At 40.9% G+C, this 22,713-nt stretch overlaps 1 protein-coding gene across 6 annotated transcripts in view; it reads left to right on the top strand.

Moving 5' to 3' along the window:
- The window catches only part of ARHGAP32 (Rho GTPase activating protein 32), a 201,342-nt gene that overhangs the window by 99,880 nt on the left and 78,749 nt on the right, over positions 1-22,713 (top strand). The window lies entirely within an intron of this gene.

Raw genomic sequence — 22,713 nt, 5'->3', positions numbered from 1 at the left:
TAACAGCTTTTAAACACTTTCCTAGCTTTTAATAAACATAGCTTAAATAGGACTTTGGTTAAAAGCTTTGTTAAGTTCCCAATTACTCATTGTTCCTAATATTGCTAAAGCTAAACCAACCAATGAAGCTGAATCTAGATCAGGCTGGTCCCATGTGTGGTCCAAGGGCCACATGTGGCCCTCAAGACCCTTTTGGGCTTCCCTCAGCCACATTTGACACCTGCCTCCCAAGTCCTTGCACTGCCTTTTCAAAGCTGGGTAAGTGAGGCTCTGGGAAGGAGGTGTTAGGGCTCTGACAGGGTCCTAGAGTCCTCATGCCCCCTTCTTAAAGCCTAGTTAGCACTTTCCCAGTTTAGGGAAGGTGGTGGGAGAGTTCTAGGCTAAAACTAGGGCCCTGCTGGAGCCTCATGCTTGCTTTCCAAAGTCTGGCACATTGCTTAACTGACTTTGGGAAGACAGCACGAGGCTGAAAGGATTTGCTGTAACTGCCAATCAGTTGATCAGTAGTTACAGCAAGGCCTTTTGAAATCTGTTTCCAGGTGTGATTTATATTCAAACTGCACCTGCAAATGGTCCCCCCCCCCCCCCCGTGACTGGCAGTCCAAATTACACCTGCCAATGGAAAACTTCAGTGGGCCTTACTCTCACTTCCAATCAGCTGATCAAAGGTGCTTGTTCCCCACACCAGTCAGTTGATTGGCACTGAGAGCAAGCTCTGTGGACTGCCCTGGGGAGTTTCCCATGCAGCCGATCCCAGAGGACAGTGCCAAACAGCGGATCTGTGTTGTCAGTGAGCCCCACTTGCCGTAGAACAATCAGGAATGCACTTTAAGTTCCCAATTGTTCCTTTGAAGCCAGGTCTTTAGATGCCCCACACCTGACATCACATATGGCATCAAGTGTAGGACAAGTGAGGCTGGTTTGGGAAAACAGCCTCTACTGGACCTAATTAAGCTCATGGGCTGGAGGTCCCCGACCACTGGTTTAGCTTGACATCTGAGTAAACCCAATTGCATTGTTTCAGTGTTACTTTTAATTGTGGGTTGAAAATGGAAATTGTTTTATTAACTGATGGAGGGGAAAAGGCTATTGGTGTGTTGTTGTTTGCATGATTACTTACATTTGGGGTGCAACATCTGAATTTGAAGCAAGTCGGTAGGACTGAAATTACTTTTACAGACATGAATTCTTAGATGTTTTACATGTTTACAATTAAAAAGGTAAAGGTACCCCTGCCCTTATGGGCCAGTCGTGTCCGACTCTAGGGTTGTGCGCCCATCTCACTTAAGAGGCCGGGGGCCAGCGCTGTCCGGAGACACTTCCGGGTCACGTGGCCAGTGTGACGAAGCTGCTCTTCCTGCTATACCTTCCTGCTATAAAGCGGTACCTATTTATCTACTTGCACTTAAGGGTGCTTTCGAACTGCTAGGTGGGCAGGAGCTGGGACCGAAAGACGGGAGCTCACCCTGCCGCGGGGATTCGAACCGCCAACCATGCGATCGGCAAGTCCTAGGCGCTGAGGTTTTACCCACAGCGCCACAATTAGTCACTAACAAAATATATAATGAAATATAGGGGACCCAAACAAAAAGAAGGGTATAGGTTAAATAATTGCTGCTCTTTCTTCTAAAATCAGGAATGATAACACTTGATGGATTTGGGTATTTTGTGCACGCCCTGAGATTCTGTTTGGTGAAGGGCAGCCTAGGAAAAAAGAGTGAATGAATGAATGAATGAATACATAAAAAATCAGACAACATGGTTCCTCCCCCACTCTGTTTGACATTCAAGTCTTGGTTTGCAACTGAAGGTATTTAAACAGCCCTCAGCAAATCAAGGTTTAAAATGTTGTTTCCATCAATAAAGTCATGAAGCATATGTATTCTATTTTAGTTTAATATTCTGAAATGAAAAGTTCTTTATTTGTGAAAAAATTACTGAACAGTAAGACTGCTTTGGGATTAAAAATTAGTTAGCTCTGCAGATCACAAAATTTACTGGAATACCATCCCTTCAGAAATAGGATGTGCTTTGCTGCTGTCAAGAGCAAGAATTCACCAGTGTATTGAGAAAGTAAATTATATTTATTATTGCATTAATCTTTCAAGACTGAGCTAGTGGATTTTACAGTGTGTGCTGAAAGGTCATTCTTCAAATGATAAACTTAAGTTTGCTCTATTGGTGAGTGTTTGTGTCATGGACCGGATGGACACAGAGGAGTGGTGGGCAAAACTGGCTGGAGAACCCCCAAGGAAAGAAGGCTCAGAGCCTGAGGAGTGATGGTGGGACAATGATGGGTGGTCACAGGGAGAAGAGGGAGAAGACTGGGGAAAGGAGGTATCAGAAGCTGAAAGGGTAATAGGGCTTAGAAGGGAGAGTCTGTGGCAGAGAGAAGCCAAGAATCGGAGGCAGAAGCCGGAGAAGATGGAGACCAAGAGGCATGGGTGTCTCCCTCTCCTGTTGCGACAAGCTCCCCTCCCCACTGACTCCCAGAACCTGGAAAGGAATGAAATGGGCGAAGCAAATACAGGTTGCACGCAGGTACAGTCTCCCGATTGCTTGCAGCTCCTCTCCTCCTGGGCAGCCTCCTGAGCACATTACAGTCTTGAGGCTACCATTGCATGGACTACAGTGGTCAGGCTATCCCTATACAGGAATGGCTGTGGTTGGTGAACCAAACAAAAGGCAGTTTTAGCCACTGAGGCTACCTGGGCCTTCAGAGAGCTCAAGAAGCAGGAGTAAAGATTGCACTCCCCCTGCCCTGGCCTCTATTCAATACACTATTTGATACACACAAACAGTGTGGTGCAGTAGACAAGAATATTCAACGGACGGGAGGTGGGCCTTATACAATTCCCTACTCAACCCAAAACTGTTCAAGATTATAACCAGTTTTCTGTTGTAACATTAAGACAACAAGAAAAGCTGTCAAACTTTGGAATCAAGAGAAATGGTTAGACTCTGAATTCTAACACAATAACAGGAAATCTGGAATACCTCTGGCATACCTTCAAAAATGTCATTTTGGATTTACAGTATTCTAAGCAGTTGGTACTATCCAGTTATGCTGTATGATCAGACTGCCAGAGTCTTAATGTGTCTGGGGCTAGTGCTTGAATCCAAGGGTAGTACTGTACATGCTAAAATCCAACCATTTCTTGGGTGTTCCAAACAATTTGAGAACTCTCACTGTTACATGTTTCACTATAGGGAAACATTACATAAATAGTAACTGAAATCTGCAGATCGGATTATCAACAGTGTGTATCATAGCAAAGAACCAAGTATCTAATTCACATACTGACCGTCTCCAACCCCACTTAGCTTGCAACATCTGACAGTATTATAGCACAAGGTGGAGAAAGGCTGTGAATCCACTTATGGAGAAGACTAATTATCAGATCTGGCTGTAGGAAAATGGCTATTGCTTTTTGCCCTTTCTGGGCTAGAATTTTAATTATGGGTAATTAATATTTGAAACTAGTGATGTATGGAAGTGAGAGCTGGACCATAAAGAAGGCTGATCGCCGAAGAATTGATGCTTTTGAATTATGGTGCTGGAGGAGACTCTTGAGAGTCCCATGGACTGCAAGAAGATCAAACCTCTCCATTCTGAAGGAAATCAGCCCTGAGTGCTCACTGGAAGGACAGATTGTGAAGCTGAGGCTCCAGTACTTTGGCCACCTCATGAGAAGAGAAGACTCCCTGGAGAAGACCCTGATGTTGGGAAAGATGGAGAAGGGGGCGACAGAGGACGAGATGGTTGGATAGTGTTTTCGAGGTTACCAGCATGAGTTTGACCAAACTGCGGGAGGCAGTGGAGGGCAGAGGTGCCTGGCGTTCTCTGGTCCATGGGGTCACGAAGAGTCGGACACGACTAAACGACTAAACAACAACAACAATATTTGAAACACTACGTATTTATTTGTAGCAAAAAAAGTGAGGCTTCACAGTTTTCATATAACAATTCCTTACCAATACCCGTCTCTACAGGAGCTATTTTAAAAACAAAAAAACAAATTCATTGCATTTTTAAACACATAAACAGAAACTAAACAAACATAAAGGTATAACAACATCCCTGGGGAGGCAATACTAAATCTCATATAATATATTCCATATTAATAAGAATACATATGTGAGGTGGCAGAAATGAGCAAAGGTATCTATAAAATCAAGGTAATATCTGAAGTAAAAAGCACCACCATGAGTTCTTCACATCACTTTTAGTTCAGATTCCTGCATTGCGGGGGGTAGGATTAGGTGACCCTCGTGGTCCCTTCCAAATCTACAGTTTTATGATTTTATGATTTCAGTTTTTTAATTTATTTAAAATAATGTTTGTAACACTTTGCATTTTGCAGAAAATACCAAAGCAGCTCACATTATAAAACATAGAAAAGTCAATAAAAACAGTGGTTTGTATCCAGTGTCAGTGTGACTTCTCATTGAAGTTAATGAACAAGAGTTACTTAACTCCATTATTTTCAATAGGTAGAGTAGAACTTAGCTGGATACAACTCAGTGTATTGAAAACTACACTTTTACAGCAGAACCAACAACAGCTGACCCAGAAGATTACCTATTTTCCTTTCCCATTTGCAAAACGGTTGTTGGTTATTGGCTTCTATGAACTTCTTAACTGTGGTGTGGAAGAACTATTCCCAAGCCGAGTTCCTAGTTCATTAATTGTGGTCAGCTGGGAGCCAGCATAGAAAGAACAATTTTGGACCCGTTCTGCAAAATGGGTCATTATAACTTAGAGCACATTTAAAAAGTGTTACAAAATCTAGAAGCAGAAAAGCAGAACAAAATATTGGCTGAAAACCTGAGAAGTTTGGAAAATATATTCTACATCAAAACAGTACTGAGCTGAAGTAAAGGCTTTTCTGGCATTGCTAATACCAATAATACACACATATAATGGGCAGTGCCAGGGATTCCGTGAATAATGGAATGGAATTTTTTGTGTAGCAATGCAACTCCAACCTCTGATCTGTTCCAATGGCCTGTTTTTATGCGGGTACAGATTCTTGCTTTCATACTCAGACTATACTGCCTGAAGGGCTAATTTGTGTCAACTGAGAGATCACATGTGTGAATATTCATTTTTACTCCTACGCCTGAGAGCACAGACAGAAGAAACAAAATGGTCCAGAACTGATCTTGGCACAATGCTATTTGCATTCCATTTCAATACATGCTTTAATAAATAATAATATTAAATAATATTTCAGTAGGGCTGAAATAATATTGAATAATATTTCAGTAGGGCTGAAAGCTTATTTGATTAATCAATCTATTTAGAACTTTAATCACAGATTAAGAGTGCACATCGGTTAGTTGGTCATACAGAGTCCTTTCATGCTCCAAGTAACGCCCTTGCTTGAGTAAAACAACGGTATTACTCTGGCAAAGGCAACTTTGCAACACACACACTATCTCTGTCTTTGTAGAAAATGTATTCAGTACTGCTGACACTGGGAACAAAGCTACATATAGCTTGCAACTCTGCCATGTGAGTGGTTTTATACACAAACACAACGTAAGACTACCACTACAACAACTTCTGAATTCTCTTAACTGCTACCACAATGCTCATTGTTATGACAGGTGTGGGTGGGTAGAGAAAGGTCTGTAATATGGAGGGGCTCCAGCTAAACTTACTCCATGGTAATCTCAGTACAGTGGTACCTTGAGTTACATACGTTAAGGTTACATACGCTTCAAGTTACAGACTGCGCTAACCCAGAAATATTACCTCGGGTTAAGAGCTTTGCTTCAGGATAAGAACAGAAATCGTGCAGCGGCGGTGCAGCAGCAGCAGGAGGCCCCATTAACTAAAGTGGTGCTTCAGGTTAAGAACAGTTTCAGGTTAAGAACGGACCTCCAGAACGAATTAAGTTCTTAACCCGAGGTACCACTGTATCTGGTGTCAAAGGTACTGTGCCATCTCAACTATACTCTCCATTGCTTCACATTTTCTTCCCTGCAGAAGTTAATGGGAGCCAGTGGGAACTATGCAAGCAACTGCTATCCGTGTGGTCCTGCCTACTCAGGTTTTGTTTCTTGGCCAGAATACAATATGAAGGCTGGGGACTCGTGTGTGTGTGTGTGTGTGTGTGTGTGTGTGTGTGTCTGTGTAAAACACGTGAAAATACCAAAGATGAAGCTCATGTTAGTTTCCAGAGATACAAACTCTGAATGTTTACAGTACTCTGAAGTATATAGAGGGCTGAATATTGTTATACAAGTTTTCATTCCAAAAAGTAATAAACAGATGCACTCTTGGTATAAATATACTGGTTTGTGAATTATAAGAGCACAGGTTTTTTTAAAAGGGGGATGAGGTATGAGAGAAGGTTTTTATTTTTTACAAACGTATCTGAAATGGAACATTTTTCAATTCTGCATTTCAGGGACCAATTTTGTTATGAGGCTGATCTCCCTTAGCCTAACAGCAATAAAAGTGGAGTTGTTTGTATTCTCCAGAGACCCCGAGGCAAAGTGTTGACACCGCTTTGTCCATTTCACTTGACCTAAATTCTCTCATTCTTGTGAATGAAGTGAGAGTTTCTTCTGTAAAGAACCTCATATTGATCATGCCCCCTGGCACTCAACACACAAAGCTCCATTTCATGAATTTGTCTAGGCTTATTTCTCCAAAAATGAAATGCAAGAGGCTTCTTTTGGTTAATTTTTGAGGACCCACTGTTAAGGACTAATCTGGCTGTTCTGAAACTGTGAAAAACTGCTTTTCCCAGGCTGATTTCTTAAGAGGAAGCTCAGAATTCAAGATGATAGCCAAGTCGATGTCTTGAACTAGTGCTTTTTGTTTCTTCGGCTGTATTGTAACTTGAGAGAAACAATCAACAACTGAGATGGCTTTAATACCTACAAAATCATTAGAATGTATTCTGAAAGTGTCCCACAACTCATGAAATCAATATCGCAGCCCATATAGTGCCATCAAAACACATTAAAATTTCAAAGTCTTCTGTAAAATGTCTGGCTTATATGACATTTGGCATTCTAAAGCACAGAGCTTTGTTTACTTGCATGACTTTTTAGGCCTTTTGTATGAAATATATCCTAGACTAAACGTGAGAAAACAAAGGAGTTGAAATCCCCATCATGCATGGAAAGCTAAAGAGGCATGAGTAGTAAAAGCCTGAAGCATGTGCAACCTGTAATGAGTTTTCAGCTAAATTAACTGGTCTGTTTCTTCAAAAGGTACAGTTCTCTAAATGAATGGTTGACAAGGAGACATAATTCCTTTGTTGCTTCACCTACCTTTATTTTCATAGTTTTGAGCAGATGTAGGCCTGGAAAGATGAGAACGTGATGTTAAAACACACAGTATCGCATTATAGGAAAAAATATGTTTTTATTCATATCTTCATATCTTTTAAGCTTAGTGATAGACTGCTGGAAAACGGAACAGTTGTGTAACTCAAGAGAGAGACTCACTGTTGAAGCAGACAATGGCTGAAAAAATGAGGAAATCCACACTTGATATTTCAGGAAAAGAACAGTAAAACTAGGCTGTTTAATTTCATGGACCTTATCCATCTTGCATGCTTACAAACTGAAATCCCTCTTCATTTTCTCACATGGACATTTTCTGTCTTTCTAGTGCCCTTATTACCCAAAATGAAGAGAGGCTCTCAGCTTGACTGATTTTAAATGGAATTTATTTTAAGTGGCATTTTAAGAGGAAGTCATTGTTGTGCTATTTGAAATTTTCTGTCTGTTCAAGCAGCTTTCTAGATGGAATAGTCCTCTCTCTCATATGCTGTTCTGGGGGTTCTGCTGATCCCTCCAATCATTTTTTTGGGGGGGGGCACATGGAGGGAAGTCCCATTGCACAAGTCAACGCCCTTGGACAGGGCTTCTGCTGATGGGGTTCATTAAGATGGGATTCCCCTATGTTGTTTTTCAGGTATTGCATATTTCTAGCAATTAATGTGATCATGTGGTAATCACACAATGTTCTAAATCGCTGAGAAAGCCATGACATCTGGAAGTTGTTGGCACCTGTCTGTCTCAAGAAGCAACGGAGTGTGCCTCAAACTGTTGCGTTAACAGCACCAAAGTGACCTCCTTGGAGCTCAGGCCTGGGCAGTGTGTACAGAGGTCCTGGGCTGCCCAGACAACAGGACCTCCATCCTGGCCTTGCTGATGTGCAAAGGAAAGCTGATTTTCAAAGGAAAGCAGAGAAATACGCTTGGTGCCAGCTGGGCTGCAGGAGTTGCCAGAAGGACGCGTACAAGGCACCATCCAACTTTCTTCTCTGGATTTGTGTAGAGTTTACTCCTTAAGCCTTATGTTCTTCTGAAGATATCTTGCAAGGCAGCAGAGGCTTAGGACCAGAGTTTCCTTCTCCCAGATGGATTACCTTCCGAGGTTGACGAGCCCCAGTTACCCCCACTTCCCTCTACAGCATGTGCAGATACCACCTTCTTGACTGTTGGATCCACTATCGGTCTTGTTCATTTGATCTGCCAGAGCCCGTCTTCATATGCAGGGGAAGTCCCTAATTCATTGTTGGTTTGATGCTCATCGGCTACCCTCACTTGGTTTAGCCAGCCAATCAAAGCCATTTCTATGGGTGTGGCCACTGTTGCATCCTGACAGCATCTAAGAGCCACAGGTGAGAGCTGAGTGCAGGATGGAGTACCAAATGTGGACAAAGTACCCCAGAAAGAGCATGGCATGTCCTTGCCCCCGATGTACTACCCCTCCCCTAATACCCCCTACACCCCAGGCTGCTTTCTCACAAAATGAATGATGTGAATAGTTCCTGCATATTTTGCCTTGTGTCCCTGATGCCAGAAGGGTTAGAGACTTGCTTTTTAAGCAAGAAAGCTGGGAATTCAGGCCAGCTAATGACGCAAATAGAAGCTGAATGGCTGGGCAGTGCAGCAGCCCCACTATTGTCTAAATCATGTTGTGGCATGGAAAAAATTCCTTTCTTCTTTACATGATAAATAGCTACTATCAAAATGCGCAGATGCACATTATCAATTTTTGCTACGTTTTTGATTATCAGTTTTGCCCTGCTCAGGTATAGCTGAGAAGATATATTGATGTATGATTCTGCATGTTGCAATAGTAGCACACACTATTTTTTGTAGTACACTGCCACCTAGTGTTTAGTGCCACAAAGATGTCCAATACAAAAAACTGCAGGTAGCAAAAAAGCAAACATAACATCATCCCAAAAGAACAGCTGTGCGATGCTTACTCCTTAGGAGTAACTGAAATGTTCCAGAATAGCAAGGAAGCATTTGTGTGCCCCAAAACTCTTATTCAGGTTAGGTGGCCCATAAAAATGGTGTGCAGGGGTAGAAGAGTGAGGGAATGTCATAAGGCATGCTTTTTAAAAAACAAACCTGAACCCAAAGTTCTGGTTGTAACAGTTTTAATATATAATCACAGGTTGTCTCCTGTACACTTATCTCAGTTTTATCTAATTAAGGTTCTAAATAAATTTCAGGTTCCACCAGCGAAGTACTGTGATGGAAGCATGGGTGTTCTCCACTTGAAAAATTAAAGCCGGTTGCCCCCAGATTTAGATGTTAATAAGGACAGTTGGTGTGTTTGCTTAAGATCAGAGCAATTCTCTGTTGTGTTGTATTCACTGTTGTATCTGGGAATTTGAGGCTTGTGAGTGATAGAGAGAGATGCTTTTGCAGCTGTGTGTGCCCATATAACTGATGGTGTTTCCTGCTTGGCAGGGGGTTGGACTCGATGGCCCTTGTGGTCTCTTCCAACTCTATGATTCTATGATTCTATAACAATGCTAAGCTGCAGATTTTTAAAACACTTGTCTACAGCACTTTATCTCTTTACCTCCTGAGGGCTAAAATTTTATTCATTTAAAGTGACTCCTGAAACATGGTCTAACAGTACGCGATTTATATGAAAATTGCAAATGATGGCAGCTCTCAAAAACCAACTGCAACTTACTGAGAAGGTGAGGTATGAGGCTTGGGGAGCATGAGGAGTGAGGCACTCGTACTGAAGCTATTCTAGCTGTGGGTTCTGTTCCCTGAAACGCTGTTCTCCAAGCTGGCACCTTCCAAATTTTGGACTACAACTCATCAGCCCTGGCAAGCATGTGAAGGATGATGGATGTTGCTGTCTGAGTACAAGCTGTTGAAATGTGGGGAAGAGAGCTGATTTGTCTGATGAAGGAAATGTATCTGCCATCCAAAAAAGTGAGGCATTGCTTTGGTACCCACATCTGTTTCCAGCAGAATGCGAAGGTTGTTGCATTCTGTGGTTCTAGCGCCTGCAGGTCTAAGATGGCTGGGAGCAATGGGCAAGCAGGGGCAAGCCACTTTGAAAAATGGGTTAAAAAGCAGGGCATACATTTCATAAAACAAAGGCAGGCAGGCAAATGCACCACCTGTATTCTCTAGCCAGCATTGACTGTTGAAAGATTTGATGGCATGTGTTCTTTAATAATGTAATCTGTAAATTTCTTTTAAATTTACTGTGGGTTTCTAGTTCCAAAATACACAGTAGGAAAGACTAAGGTCAGAAAGATTGCTTCTCATTTCCTTTTTACACTGATGAGTTACTACATACAAGTTAGAAGTTCCCAGCTCTCTTCTTTTGTTATCATACAGATGCTCCATCTTTTTGGTTTGTACTTAAGAAATTCACTTAGTTCCATTTCTGGCTAATTATATCCCTCTTTAACTCTCAAGGCTGATTCTATTTGTGATCCTGACGTTGTCTCTGCTTACTGTGCAGCCCTTGGGTTTGAGTTTGGAGGCTTATGGAATTCTGACGGTGCAGCTTGAAGAACTGGTTTCCATGGTGATGAGAGAAGTAATTGACCTAAAGGAGACTCAAGAAAGTGCTTGCATGGATTGTGCTAGACCCTAGTGATGGAGGACTGCTGTCACTCTTAAGTGGGAGCCAACAGCCTGTTGGTTAGTTTGCTGAAAAGGGCTTTGGGAGCCTATTAAGCCTAAGAACTGCAGCTTATTTGGCAGTGGGAAGCAAAGCTAATGACCCCAAGCTGACCATTTTACAGATCACTGCCAAAGGAATAGCCTCCTAACCTGTATACTTCTGGCAAAAGAAACACTAGAGCTAAATTTCTCCCTCTGTGTGCTTATGGAGAGATTGGGGTGGATGGGAAGCATTACCTGTAAAATAGCCGAAGGACATCACATAAGCATCATTATCATAGTGATTAGTCAGGCATGTCTCCTCTTTAATTCTACATTTTGTTTTGTGTTCATCATGTCTGCTGACCTGCATTTATTTTCTCTCTCTCAAGTCTTATGTTCTAGTCATTATTTGCTATTTTGCTCCCCAGCACAGGGGCCGTAATGTATTGGGGGAGTGGAAAGAGTTGATGTTGAGCTTGCATCATGGACATATTTACATGGAGGTCCCATTCATTTGAACCTCCACGTGGTACACGTGGCCAGCGAAATTTGCATACTTTCACCAGCTAAAAAAGTCTAGTTTGGAGGCTTCAGTTTCTTCATCCATCTGCATAGCTGCAGTAAGTTCTGACACCATCACTGCCACATATAAACCCTGCCTTTCAGTCAGATGACTTTCCAAAACAGATTGTAATTGTGATCATTCAAGATGATACAAGATGGAGGGGTACTAGGATGTGTATGGTGTTTTTTTCCTGCCTCCTGGAGTTGGTGGCAATGTTTTTAAAACTGAGGGGAATTTCAAAAGCAGATTCATCCAGCTGAGGTGAATTGGAAATCTGAAAAGTACAAAAACATTCATGGGAGGAGAGGGAACATATCCTGCTCTTCTGGCAATGAAACTGCTGCAGCACAGTGTGGAAAAGAGCATATAGAAGAACATTTGAGTTCAGCCATTGTCTATCTCCATGTGTTCTCCCAGACTCTTTAAAATAGCTGTATCCATTATAGTTAGTGCTTTTAGATCTTCCCACTAAATTATTCCCTTTGTTGTTTTTAAATTTCTTTTAGGTACTCTGTTTGTGTTGGTTTTAACATGCTTTACTTATTTATAAGAGATGTGGGTGGCGCTGTGGTCTAAACCACAGAGCCTAGGGCTTGCTGATCGGAAGGTCGGCGGTTCAAATCCCTGCGACGGGGTGAGCTCCTGTTTCTCGGTCCCAGCTCCTGCCAACCTAGCAGTTAGAAAGCACATCAAAGTGCAAGTAAATAAATAGGTACCGCTTCGGCGGGAAGGTACCGGTAAATGGTGTTTCTGTGCGCTGCTCTTGTTTTGCCAGAAGCGGCTTTGTCATGCTGGCCACATGACCTGGAAAAACTGTCTGTGGAGAAACGTCTGCTCCCTTGGCCAGTAAAGCGAGATGAGCGCCGCAACCCCAGAGTCGTTTGCAACTGGACTTAACTGTCAGGGGTCCTTTACCTTTATCTTTACTTATTTATAATTGCTTTTAGTATTTAAATCTTTTGAACTTAAGATTGTATTATGTATTTTTAATAGTTTGTGACCTATCCAGAGAATTTGGTTAGATGGGCATTATGCAAGTGTAATAATACAATAAAAAGTAAGATGTGGTTTGTTGTCCTACTCATACTAGGACAGGATTTAGCAACATGTTGTAGTACTCTTGCTGACAATAAGGCATAGTTTGTGTCTTCCTGTATTGTCTGAACATAGTCATTGTGTGGCACTTACTCATCTCTAAAATTAAATGAGATTCCAGTCACAGAAGTAAGATTTTTATTAAATGGACAGATTGATCATAGTTTTGTCTCATCAGAAGTTAGTCTGACTGAGTTCAGTGGGACTTATTCATAGGGGAACCTTCATAGGATTGTAGCTTCAGGCTACTAAGAGATCAGCTTTTCATATTTTGAAAAAAATGAATTGTACCCTTATTTGATATACTTTTATTTTTAAGGAAAAACTGCTTTTAGTAAAACCCACCACCAAGTGTGTGTATATTAAGGTTACCAGACGTCCCCGTTTCCAGGGGACAGTCCCCGGATTTACAAATCACTCCCCATACAAAATCAGTTGAAGTTGAAAAGTGTCCCTGGATTCATTGAAAAAAATCTGGTAACTTTAGCGTATATAGGACTTTGTTTTGACTCTGTGCAGGCGAAAAGAACAGTTAATTATAGAAAGCAATAGCTGTACTAGGTTGTTTGAACTCTGAAAGTGGGAGGAACAGGGATTTCTCCCCACTGCTCTGAGGTTTTATTCTGAAATATTCTGGTTAGATTTGATGTGGCTAAAGTTAGGTTTGGTGCTGAAATGGCAGTTCTGAGTCATGCTAGTTTTGCAGGGAATAAAGGAATTTGCAATTAGAAGAGTAGCATAAAATATTTCAGAGTCTGAAGACATGTACGCTTACTGTTTTTAGATGTTGAGACTCTCGCCTGTATAATACAGATATATGAAGGTGAATCCTATGTGCAGCATTCAAAACTCCCATTGTTCTAGGCACATTTTGCGACAGGGAATTTCATTTGCACAAGCAGTTTCTAAGTTTTGGGCACAGTACTGTGCCTAAGATTTCAGATTAAAACTGCAGAGTGGAAGGAAAGGAGGACCTTTTTCTGCCTCCCCACTTCCAGCTACTCTCTGAAGACTGGAGAACAAACCCTCTTAAGAATATCATGGGGCTGGGCAGGGGAAGGACTAGATCATGGGGAAAATGAACATAATATTTTAGCTGCAGTTCATTCATTTCAGCTTTGTATTCTTGTTATAAAAAAGCGCATCTGTACATTCCATTGTTGTGCCTATAACTTAGGTTTAAGGTGCCATTTAGCTCCTAGCTTTTATATATCAGTTTCTAATACTGCCTATGTGTGCACCTGTATATGGAAATAATGTTCATCTTGTGATGAAAGTCACTGAATGTATCTGCTAACTGCAGAAATGATAAAATTATGTGAGTAGACTTCTGCAAATCACAATCTTGTTTGGTTTTGAGCTCATTTTGCCATCCACAACTGCATGGGATAACATTCTCTGATGATGCATAAGATAGAAGCATGATTTCATTGGAGTAAATTCTTGCAAAGACAGCACGGTAACCTAGCAACCACTTCAGAGCTGATTTAACTCTTTTGTGGGTATTGACACTGAAGTTCTGCTTACAGTTTCCTGATCAAGGGAAGTAATAGTCCCTTTCTATTCTGTCTTGCTCAGACCACACCTGGTCTGTCCAGGTGTGTCCAATTCTGGGCACCACAGTTTAAGAAGGATGTTGCACATGTGTGCAGCAGAGGGTGATCAAGATGATCAAGGGTACAGAAACCAAGCCTAATGAGAAACAATTGAGGGAATTGGGTTTGTTTACCCTGATAAAGAGGAGACTTGAAATAGCTAAAGGGTTGTCGCATGGAAGATGCAGCAAGCTTGTTTTCTCCTGCTCCAAAAGCTAGGACCTGAAGCAATGGATTCAAGTTACAAGAAGGAGATGCCAGCTAAACATCAGGAAGAACCTTCTGACAGTAAGAAATGTTTGTCAGTGGAACAGACTCTCACAAGAGGTGGTGGACTCTCCTTTCTTGGAAGTTTTTAAGCAGAGGTTGGATGACCATCTGTCATGTATGATTTAGTAGAGATTCTTGCATTTCAGGTAGGGGGTTGGACTAGATGACCCTCAGGATCCCTTCTGACCCCATAATTCTGTGATTTTGTGAAATCACATTTTTATTTCATTAGAAAAATACCTGATTCTAGTAATAGGGAGGAGGAAGACACCCCCCCTTATCCTTTTAGTAATGTTTGTTGAATTCTTGTTTTAGCTTGTAGATTTGTTATTGTGAGGTTATGAAAGAAGAGCAGTTAGCTGCATAGTTTTGTTACCTTTTGGGGGAGCTGAGGCATAATAGTCAAAGTAAACATCCTGGTGCTGCTACCATGTAAAAGAAAATAGTTGGAAAAAAAGCATATTTACTTTTCCTGATGAAAACCAGCAGCGGGACTTAGCAATAGTAATCAGTATTCCTGTGTAATACAGTAGCTAGAGCACCAGAATTCAGATTCACTAGTACCCTTGCTCCAGCCACTATATCTCAGGCGAACTTATTTTGTAGGGTGTTTGTGAGTGTAAAGTAGGATAAACCCGTATAAGGCATAGTTCTCCATTATTTGATAACCGTCAGATAAGACCACTGCAATGTGGCATATATAAGGTGGTTGTGTGTTCTGTTTTATAGAGGACAGCCCTCTTATTTGAAGGGCTTTCTGTTTCAAGTCTTAATTTAGAGATCTCTAAGAAAGGGACGCGGGTGGTGCTGTGGGTTAAACCACAGAGCCTAGGACTTGCCGATCAGAGGGTCGGCGGTTCGAATCCCCGCGATGGGGTGAGCTCCCGTTGCTCAGTCCCTGCTCCTGCCAACCTAGCAGTTCAGAAGTATGTCAAAGTGCAAGTAGATAAATAGGTACCGCTCCGGTGGGAAGGTAAATGGCTTTTCTGTGTGCTGCTCTGGTTTGCCAGAAGCGGCTTAGTCATGCTGGCCACATGACCCAGAAGCTATACGCCGGCTCCCTCAGCCAATAAAGCAAGATGAGCGCCGCAACCCCAGAGTTGGTCACAACTGGACCTGATGGTCAGGGGTCCCTTTACCTTTAAGAAAGGAGAGCAGTGGCTTTGAAGCTGCCCATTGGCAGTTTACATACAGGCAGCAATCTTGGGTGGAACATGGTTGTTTTTGACGATGGACACATGCATGCATAAACATGCCAAGCATATGCAAATGGTTTTTTTAAAAAAATATTTCTCAAAATATTTAGTTGGCCCCAAAATGGAATGGAGGTGTTGGACAACAAACGGACCATTTTAAGGAAAATATGCTGTCAATTTTGAAACTATACTGACACTTGGTCCTTTTTCAAGCACCGTTCAAGGTTTGGGTGCTTTTTTAAAAAAAGCCCTGTACAGCTTGCAACTTAGGTTCATGAGGGACTTTTCTCTAGCAAACTTGCCTGTCTACTGAGCTCCTTTTTTGGAGACCCTTCTCTGGATGCCCCACCCACTAAAGCTCTATGGGTGGAGATCGGGTAGAACAGAGGTAGCCAATGTGGTACCCTCTCGATGTTGTTAGACTCCTAACTCCCACCAGCCCCTTCCAGCATAGCCAGTGGTCAGGAATGATGGGAGATGGAGTCCAGCAACTTCTGGAGGGCACCACAATGGCTGCCAATGGGGCAAAGCATAGTGTGACACTCTGTTTTTGAAATTCTCTCCCCAGCGAGGCTTGCCTGACATCCTCTCTTAACCTGTACAGTACTCAGCAAACATCTTCTTAACTTTCCCTGTTGAAATGTAATGTGAACTGGTTTATTCTGCTGCAAAGATTGTTTTATAGATTTATATTCTACATTTTCTGCTAATTTAAAATGTTTTGTGCATTGTTTTAATACATTTGTGTTGTCCTAATAGTTTTTATTAATTAACTGTTCTGAAAATAATCTGAAAGGTGGGGTTGAATAGATAAGTTACCCTGTGTTTCTTGCAGAAAGCATAAGATAACATCTATGAGCTTACTACTGTTAGATGTAAGGACCTTTTTAGTGGTGGTGCACCCAATTCTGGGACTTGCACCTCAGTGAAATTAGCTTGCAGTCAAGTCTGGTATCTTTTTGGTGAGAAAATTGTAATGTTCTGAGTATTCTTAGATCTGATTATTTAATGCAGTTCAATGCTGATTTCTGTTGTATGCTTGTTTGTTTTATTGATGTAGATTCAAATTTCTCCAAAAGGGCATGCTAAAACCCTCCTTGATTGAAGTATGGAATAGAAATACTTTTTGAAATCGTTAATTGTAGTCCTAATGATTACAATTACATAACTGCTGATGACATATATTCCATCAAATTAAGGATCTAATTCTGCCCTTGATGGGAAATAAATATTTGATTTTTAAAATGATGCCCTGGCTTGCATGTTGAATGATGTTACAGCTGTGGATTTTTCCCAATTTTCCTCTTCCTAATTTTTCCTTCCCAGCATTTTATGTTAATCTAATTATGTGATCCTAACAAATCTTTTCTATGAACTGACACTGCAGTCTTAGCACATTTGAGTAATGCTGTGCACGGACCTGTTTCTGGCAGCAATTTGTATTTCAACAGCAGAAAAACTTGCCCTTCACATTTTATTAGTTTCTCTTCCAGAAATCTGTGAAGCATGCAGCAGCAGTGCTTGATTTTTGGATAGATGTTAAGAAGCTGAATATTGGCCTGAATTGCACTCTCTCTAGCACTTATGACTTCAAGGGGATTTCACTGGTTTGTAAGACCAGGCAGAGTAAAATCAGTAGAAAAGCAGCAGGAATTGGAAACCAAACGGAGTGAGATGATGCTTTATTGCAGACGTCTGATGGCAACTCCCTGTCCCTTTTTTGCATTCTTAGTTGTAGCAGCCAGCCCAATGCCTAACTTGAACACTATCCTTGCATGCATTCCCTCCCGCCGTTGTTTCTCTTGGCACTTGTTAAGCTCCCTGCTTCGTCTTGTGGGACCTTTCCAGAGAGAGAGAGAGAGAGAGAGAGAGAGAGAGAGAGAGAGAACACGAACGAAAGGAACAGCACTGATTTCTCTTCAGCACAAATTGAGCATGAAATGGGCAGTGTGGAAAAGGCTAACAGGGCTACCGAGGGAGATTTCTGTCCCTATTCATAGGCACATTCATCCACAGGAACATTAGAATCAGGAAGAGGGGCGACCAAGCAGAATGCGAGGATTTTAATTTGATTTTTGCTACGCTGGCATTTCCGTGTCTCAGAGCTGATGCCTTGCCTGGAAGGTTTTTTCAATTAGCTGCTGGGAAACTAAGGACAGCCTTGGAACTCTTAGGCCTTGGATACGGATTCCAGCCATGGAAAGAATCGATCATTTGTAGCAAGAGTAAGTGTAGTCTGTATGGGCAGGGGCTGCTCTTAAAGGATCTTTTTATTTTTATTTTTGCAGTATGTAAGGGCTTAACTGCACAAACAGCTGGGGAAGCAATTTGAGAGTGGCAACATTTAAATGTGGTTATTAAGTAAATATGTGCATTTTATTAACCTCAGTATCTGCAGTTTTGAAATGTAACCAATGTATTAAAATAAGTTATAAAAATATTAAGTAATTTAACAAAAGAATTTCAGCACTTCATACACCCTCAAATATTGTTTTTAATCTTCATATATTTCAAGGAAATAAGAGCAGTTGAATTTTTTTAAAGTAGAAATTTAGAACTTGTAACATAAATTTAATTTGCAGTGGTGTTGATAACTGCATGTACCTACATTTGAGATTATGAGTTTCATTCAACTAACATCTACTCAGAAGTAGGCCTGTTTAAATTAATGGATCTACATTAGTCACCTGTCTTAATTTCAGTGAGTCTACTCTGAGCATGACTAGCATTTATGATGTACTAGCCTTGATCCTGACTCCCATATATATGTGAAAGTGCTGCTACTGGTTATGGCAGTGAAAATGTACACACACACGGTATGTGCTAGAAGCAGGCCGGAAGGACACCTTGATGCGTGTCTTCCATTGAAAATTAGTTTGTAAAAATCCTGATGCATGGTAGATTATGCTCTAAAGAAGTGAATTTATTAGAGAGTGAAAAGGCCTGCTGGTGCCATCTCTTAGTAGCAGACTTACTTCTTTCTGTGGGTCTTCCTAGTACCTCTTAGAAGGTTCATTGTATAAATCATGTGGATTTGAAGGCTAAAGGTTTGACAGCATAGAGGTTATTGCACATATTATATATCTGAGTAGTTATTAAAACCATTTCCAGAGATGCTCTGCAGAGCAACACAGTGATAAAAAGCTCACTTCTTTGATTCTATTGTGGTCAAAACCTTTTCTAATATATTGTCTAAATCTTCCTATTGTCTTTCCTTATTGGAACTTGCATTTACTATCATTAATAAATTTTAAGAAAAGTTATGCCTTAGATATGTTTCAGCAGTAATTAAGTTTTAACTGCCCACTCCCACCTCTTGCCCTGTTTCTTTGAGCTATTTTTCACACAACTTTTAAGACTGCTTTTCCAGTACAAACTTAGATATATATACATTTCTACAGAGGAGAAAGAAATATGGTGAAAATAGGGGTGTGATGTGCTATAGTCATGATGTCAACAGGTGAAGCTCGTGTCTGTAAAACCGCAGGAGAACCCTTCCTGGGTTTCAAGAAATATGCTGCTTCTGATGTTTGCTGTTGTTTCCAAACTCTGCAAATAGTAATTTGCTCAAGCCACAGTCTTTTAACAACCCAGGATACTGATATTCTGGCTTGTTAAGCTGTGATTTGAACAAACCACTATTTGCAAACACAGCAACCAAACATAGTTTGCTCCTTAGTGCAAAAGAAACTTTTAACTCAGAAGGCCCATAGCTTAGTGGTAGGAAACATGCTTTTCATGTAAAAGATCCTAGGTTTAGTCCTGCTGGAGAAGTTGCAAGTCAGTGTTGGAAAAACCAAACTAGGTGGAACAATATTCTGATTTGGTAAAAGGCAGCTCCCTACTTCCTGAACCTCATTCCTTCATGAGTTTAATGCTGGCTTATGTGTCATAATAAACACCAATGGTTTCTGCCTGAACCGGGCCTCTGAATCCAGATAAAATAGTGCCCAAAATCTGCTCAACTGAGAGAGATTCATACAGTGATAGCACAAAATTTGATTAGAGAGAAGAGATTATTTGAAATTGTTTCCACTGCTTGCTTATATATGCAGCACTGAAAATGTTTTTGCTTAATTGTCCTGGAGACCTTGATGAGTGTTCAATCTCATTTCATCCTCTTTTTGTTGGTTTTTGGTTGCTTGCTGCTTATGCCACTACCACTCATTCACAAACAACGCATTGAATTCCGGAACAAATGTACACATGCTGTCCTAAAAATGCATTGTAAATAAGTATGAGATTCATGAACTTTCTGGATGATAAAGCACTTTAAGGCTGTGAGATCCTGAGCATGTTTGCTTGGATGGCACCTCTGCAACAGAAGGGATTTTATTCCATGGAGATAGGTTTAGAACTGAAGTATAAACAATGGAGTAAATAGCCTTAGAAAACTGAATAAAATGTCCTTTTTTGAATTATTATAGAGCTCTTTAAACAAAATTCTGTATATAACTGCTTTCATGTCGAATCTATTTCATGCTTTATTCATTACATATTGCGTTGAATAACAAAATTGCAATGCAGTCCCATGCAAGACTGTCTGCTCAGAAAGAGGCACTGTTGTTGTGTTTGTAAGTAGCATTAGGACTTACTTTCAGGCAATTGTGTGTAAGACTGCAGCCTTAGTTTTTCTTTTGGCACTTCACTGCTTTCTTTGTTTTGATCAGAACATCTGATATTAGATAGTATGTTAATCTTATGAAAGCAATTGCTCTACTACAGCCACAGTTCATTTAGTATTGTCAGCAATTGGACAATTTTTCATGAAAATAAATTGGTCACTTGCACCCCTCTGCTTGTGAAAATGGGATGACCCATTTTCTCAATTGAGGGAAAAGGGATTATATAATAGGAAGAGGATAGTTTAAGTGACATCTGTAGGCCTGAGCATCACGAATTCTTTTCAGGAGAAATTGGGATGTATTGGCAGAAAGTGGTATGTAATCAGTGTTCATGAAACATTTTTAATTCATGATGCTGTTTGAGCAATGATATGCATAAATCATTTCAGCTAAATCAGTGGGATTTACTTTAAGTAGATGTATTTAGGGTCAGTGGCCACTAGCCATGATGGCTCTGTTCTACCTCCACTCTTCAAGGCAGAATGCCTCTGAATACCTGTAGGAATCACAAGTGAGGAGAACACTGTTCTGTTTGGGCCCTGCTTGTGGGCTTTTTCAGGGACAAATGTTGGCCATTGTGAGAACATTATGCTGGATTAGATGGGCCTTTGGCCTGATCAAGCAGGATTCTTCATAAATTCTTGCGCTCCTAACGCAAACAGAGATACTCATGTGACTTTGGAAGGGCCATGACTGTTCCTAGATATGAAGAATGGTTTTGGAACTGACCCTTAGTTAATGAAGTAGATCTCAAACATTAAAATGTTTTATTCTCCCTCTATTCTCTCCCCCCCCCCCAATATAAAATACTGGATTATATACAGCCGTCATGCCAGCTGCAAGTTTTTGTTTGGCTTGCAGAGTAGCAAGCTGAGACTTCTCCATTTTGGAAAACTTTAAAAAGTTTCTAGTTTCCATGATACAATTATATGTTTATTGCCAGGTAAAGCATAAGCTTTTCCATTTACTGTCAAAGTGTGGCTGACTATAGTTCAATACAACTTTTTATTCTTCTTTCCGTCATTTTTCCTGTATGTTTCTGCTAGCAATTAATGCTTACTGAAGGCAAGTGGCTAAAGCAGTTAGGAGTAGCTTTGTTATTTCATTTTAGTGGTCGGGCTCAGCCGTAGGCAGAAATTTGAAGTGAGTAGGGAGCCATGCGTGCCATGGAGTTGAAGACAAAAAGAGCACTCCTGGAATTAGAGACAAAGAACAAGCAGGAACCAGAGTCCAGGAGGAGCAGTCAGGACAATGCCAGAAATCAGAAATGAAGGACAACTAGAGGATACACAGGAACGCACCGGAGCTCTGGAAGGAGTTGTCGCTCAGGCTTCACTGAAACTGGAAAGTCTTTTAGAGTCCTTACAGTTCAGAACGGTCCATTGACCAGCCTGAGGCCGCCTCACAGTTCTGTGGCTCCAGTTCAGACCCCAGCAGCTCCTGACACCTGGCTGTGTGAGTTTAGAGTATCTTGTTTTAGTTTCTCGGTCTTTTCTAGGTTGTTGCATTAGTACAAGGTTAGCTAACATAGTGGCCTCCATATATTGTTGGGCTTCACATTATCCCTGGTCATGCTGGCTGGGGCTGATGGGAGTTACTGCCCTCCAGATGTTGCTGGGATGTTGACCAGCCCTATGTTAGGAATGATTGCACACTGTGAATTCAGAAGGGTGGGGGAATGAGAGGTCTTAAAAATATGGTTGACACAGGCAGGGGCCTAGTCCAGTGTGCCTTGTATTGTCATTATAATCGTCCACGACTGAGATGCCCTATATTATGGAATGTTTACTCACAGTCTTTGCTAATCAATGCTATATTTTCATTTTTATAGTCTGTTTTTGGCCTGCTTAAGTTCCATACAGTGCACTTTTCATATATTTTGTGCAGCATTGTTGTTTTTGAATAGATGGTACAAACCCAGGACAGTAGGATATGTTCCAAATGGGCTCTGAATTCCCTTTTAAAATAAATTAAAAGTCTGGCAAAGATGTTTTTTGGCTGTGATCTATTTTTCATTTCTTTATGAAATATATAGCTAATGGTATACACAACTAATAGTGGAATAGTTAATATTCAGGAAATTCTGTCTAGTCAAGGGAGGATACTTTACTGAGGCTGAGCACCTGTTTGCTCATGGAAGCAAGTCCCACTGATTGGGTGAATTTTCAAGGTGAAGCCTGGCAACTTTGTCTACTCAAGAATAATTTGAGATTATATAGCTCTCTTCGGGGATGCTTGCCATAGAGTGTTTATTGCCTTTTTATTTTGATAAATTTCTGCTATAAAATATCATGTGACCGTAAATTTCTCCAATTTCATTAGAATTTAGACATCTTTTATTTAGAGACTGCTTGAGCATCTTAAAATATAATGAAGTGGTTAGTTACAACAAGATCCCCATAAATATTCATAGCAGATTGTGTGAATGCCTCTCTGAACATGAATTTTGCAGTATTT

The sequence above is a fragment of the Podarcis raffonei genome, chromosome 15 (assembly GCF_027172205.1).
Source record: "Podarcis raffonei isolate rPodRaf1 chromosome 15, rPodRaf1.pri, whole genome shotgun sequence".
NCBI lineage: Eukaryota > Metazoa > Chordata > Lepidosauria > Squamata > Lacertidae > Podarcis > Podarcis raffonei.
The sequence above is the reverse complement of the archived record's forward strand: the minus strand, read 5'-3'. Positions and strand labels throughout refer to the sequence as shown.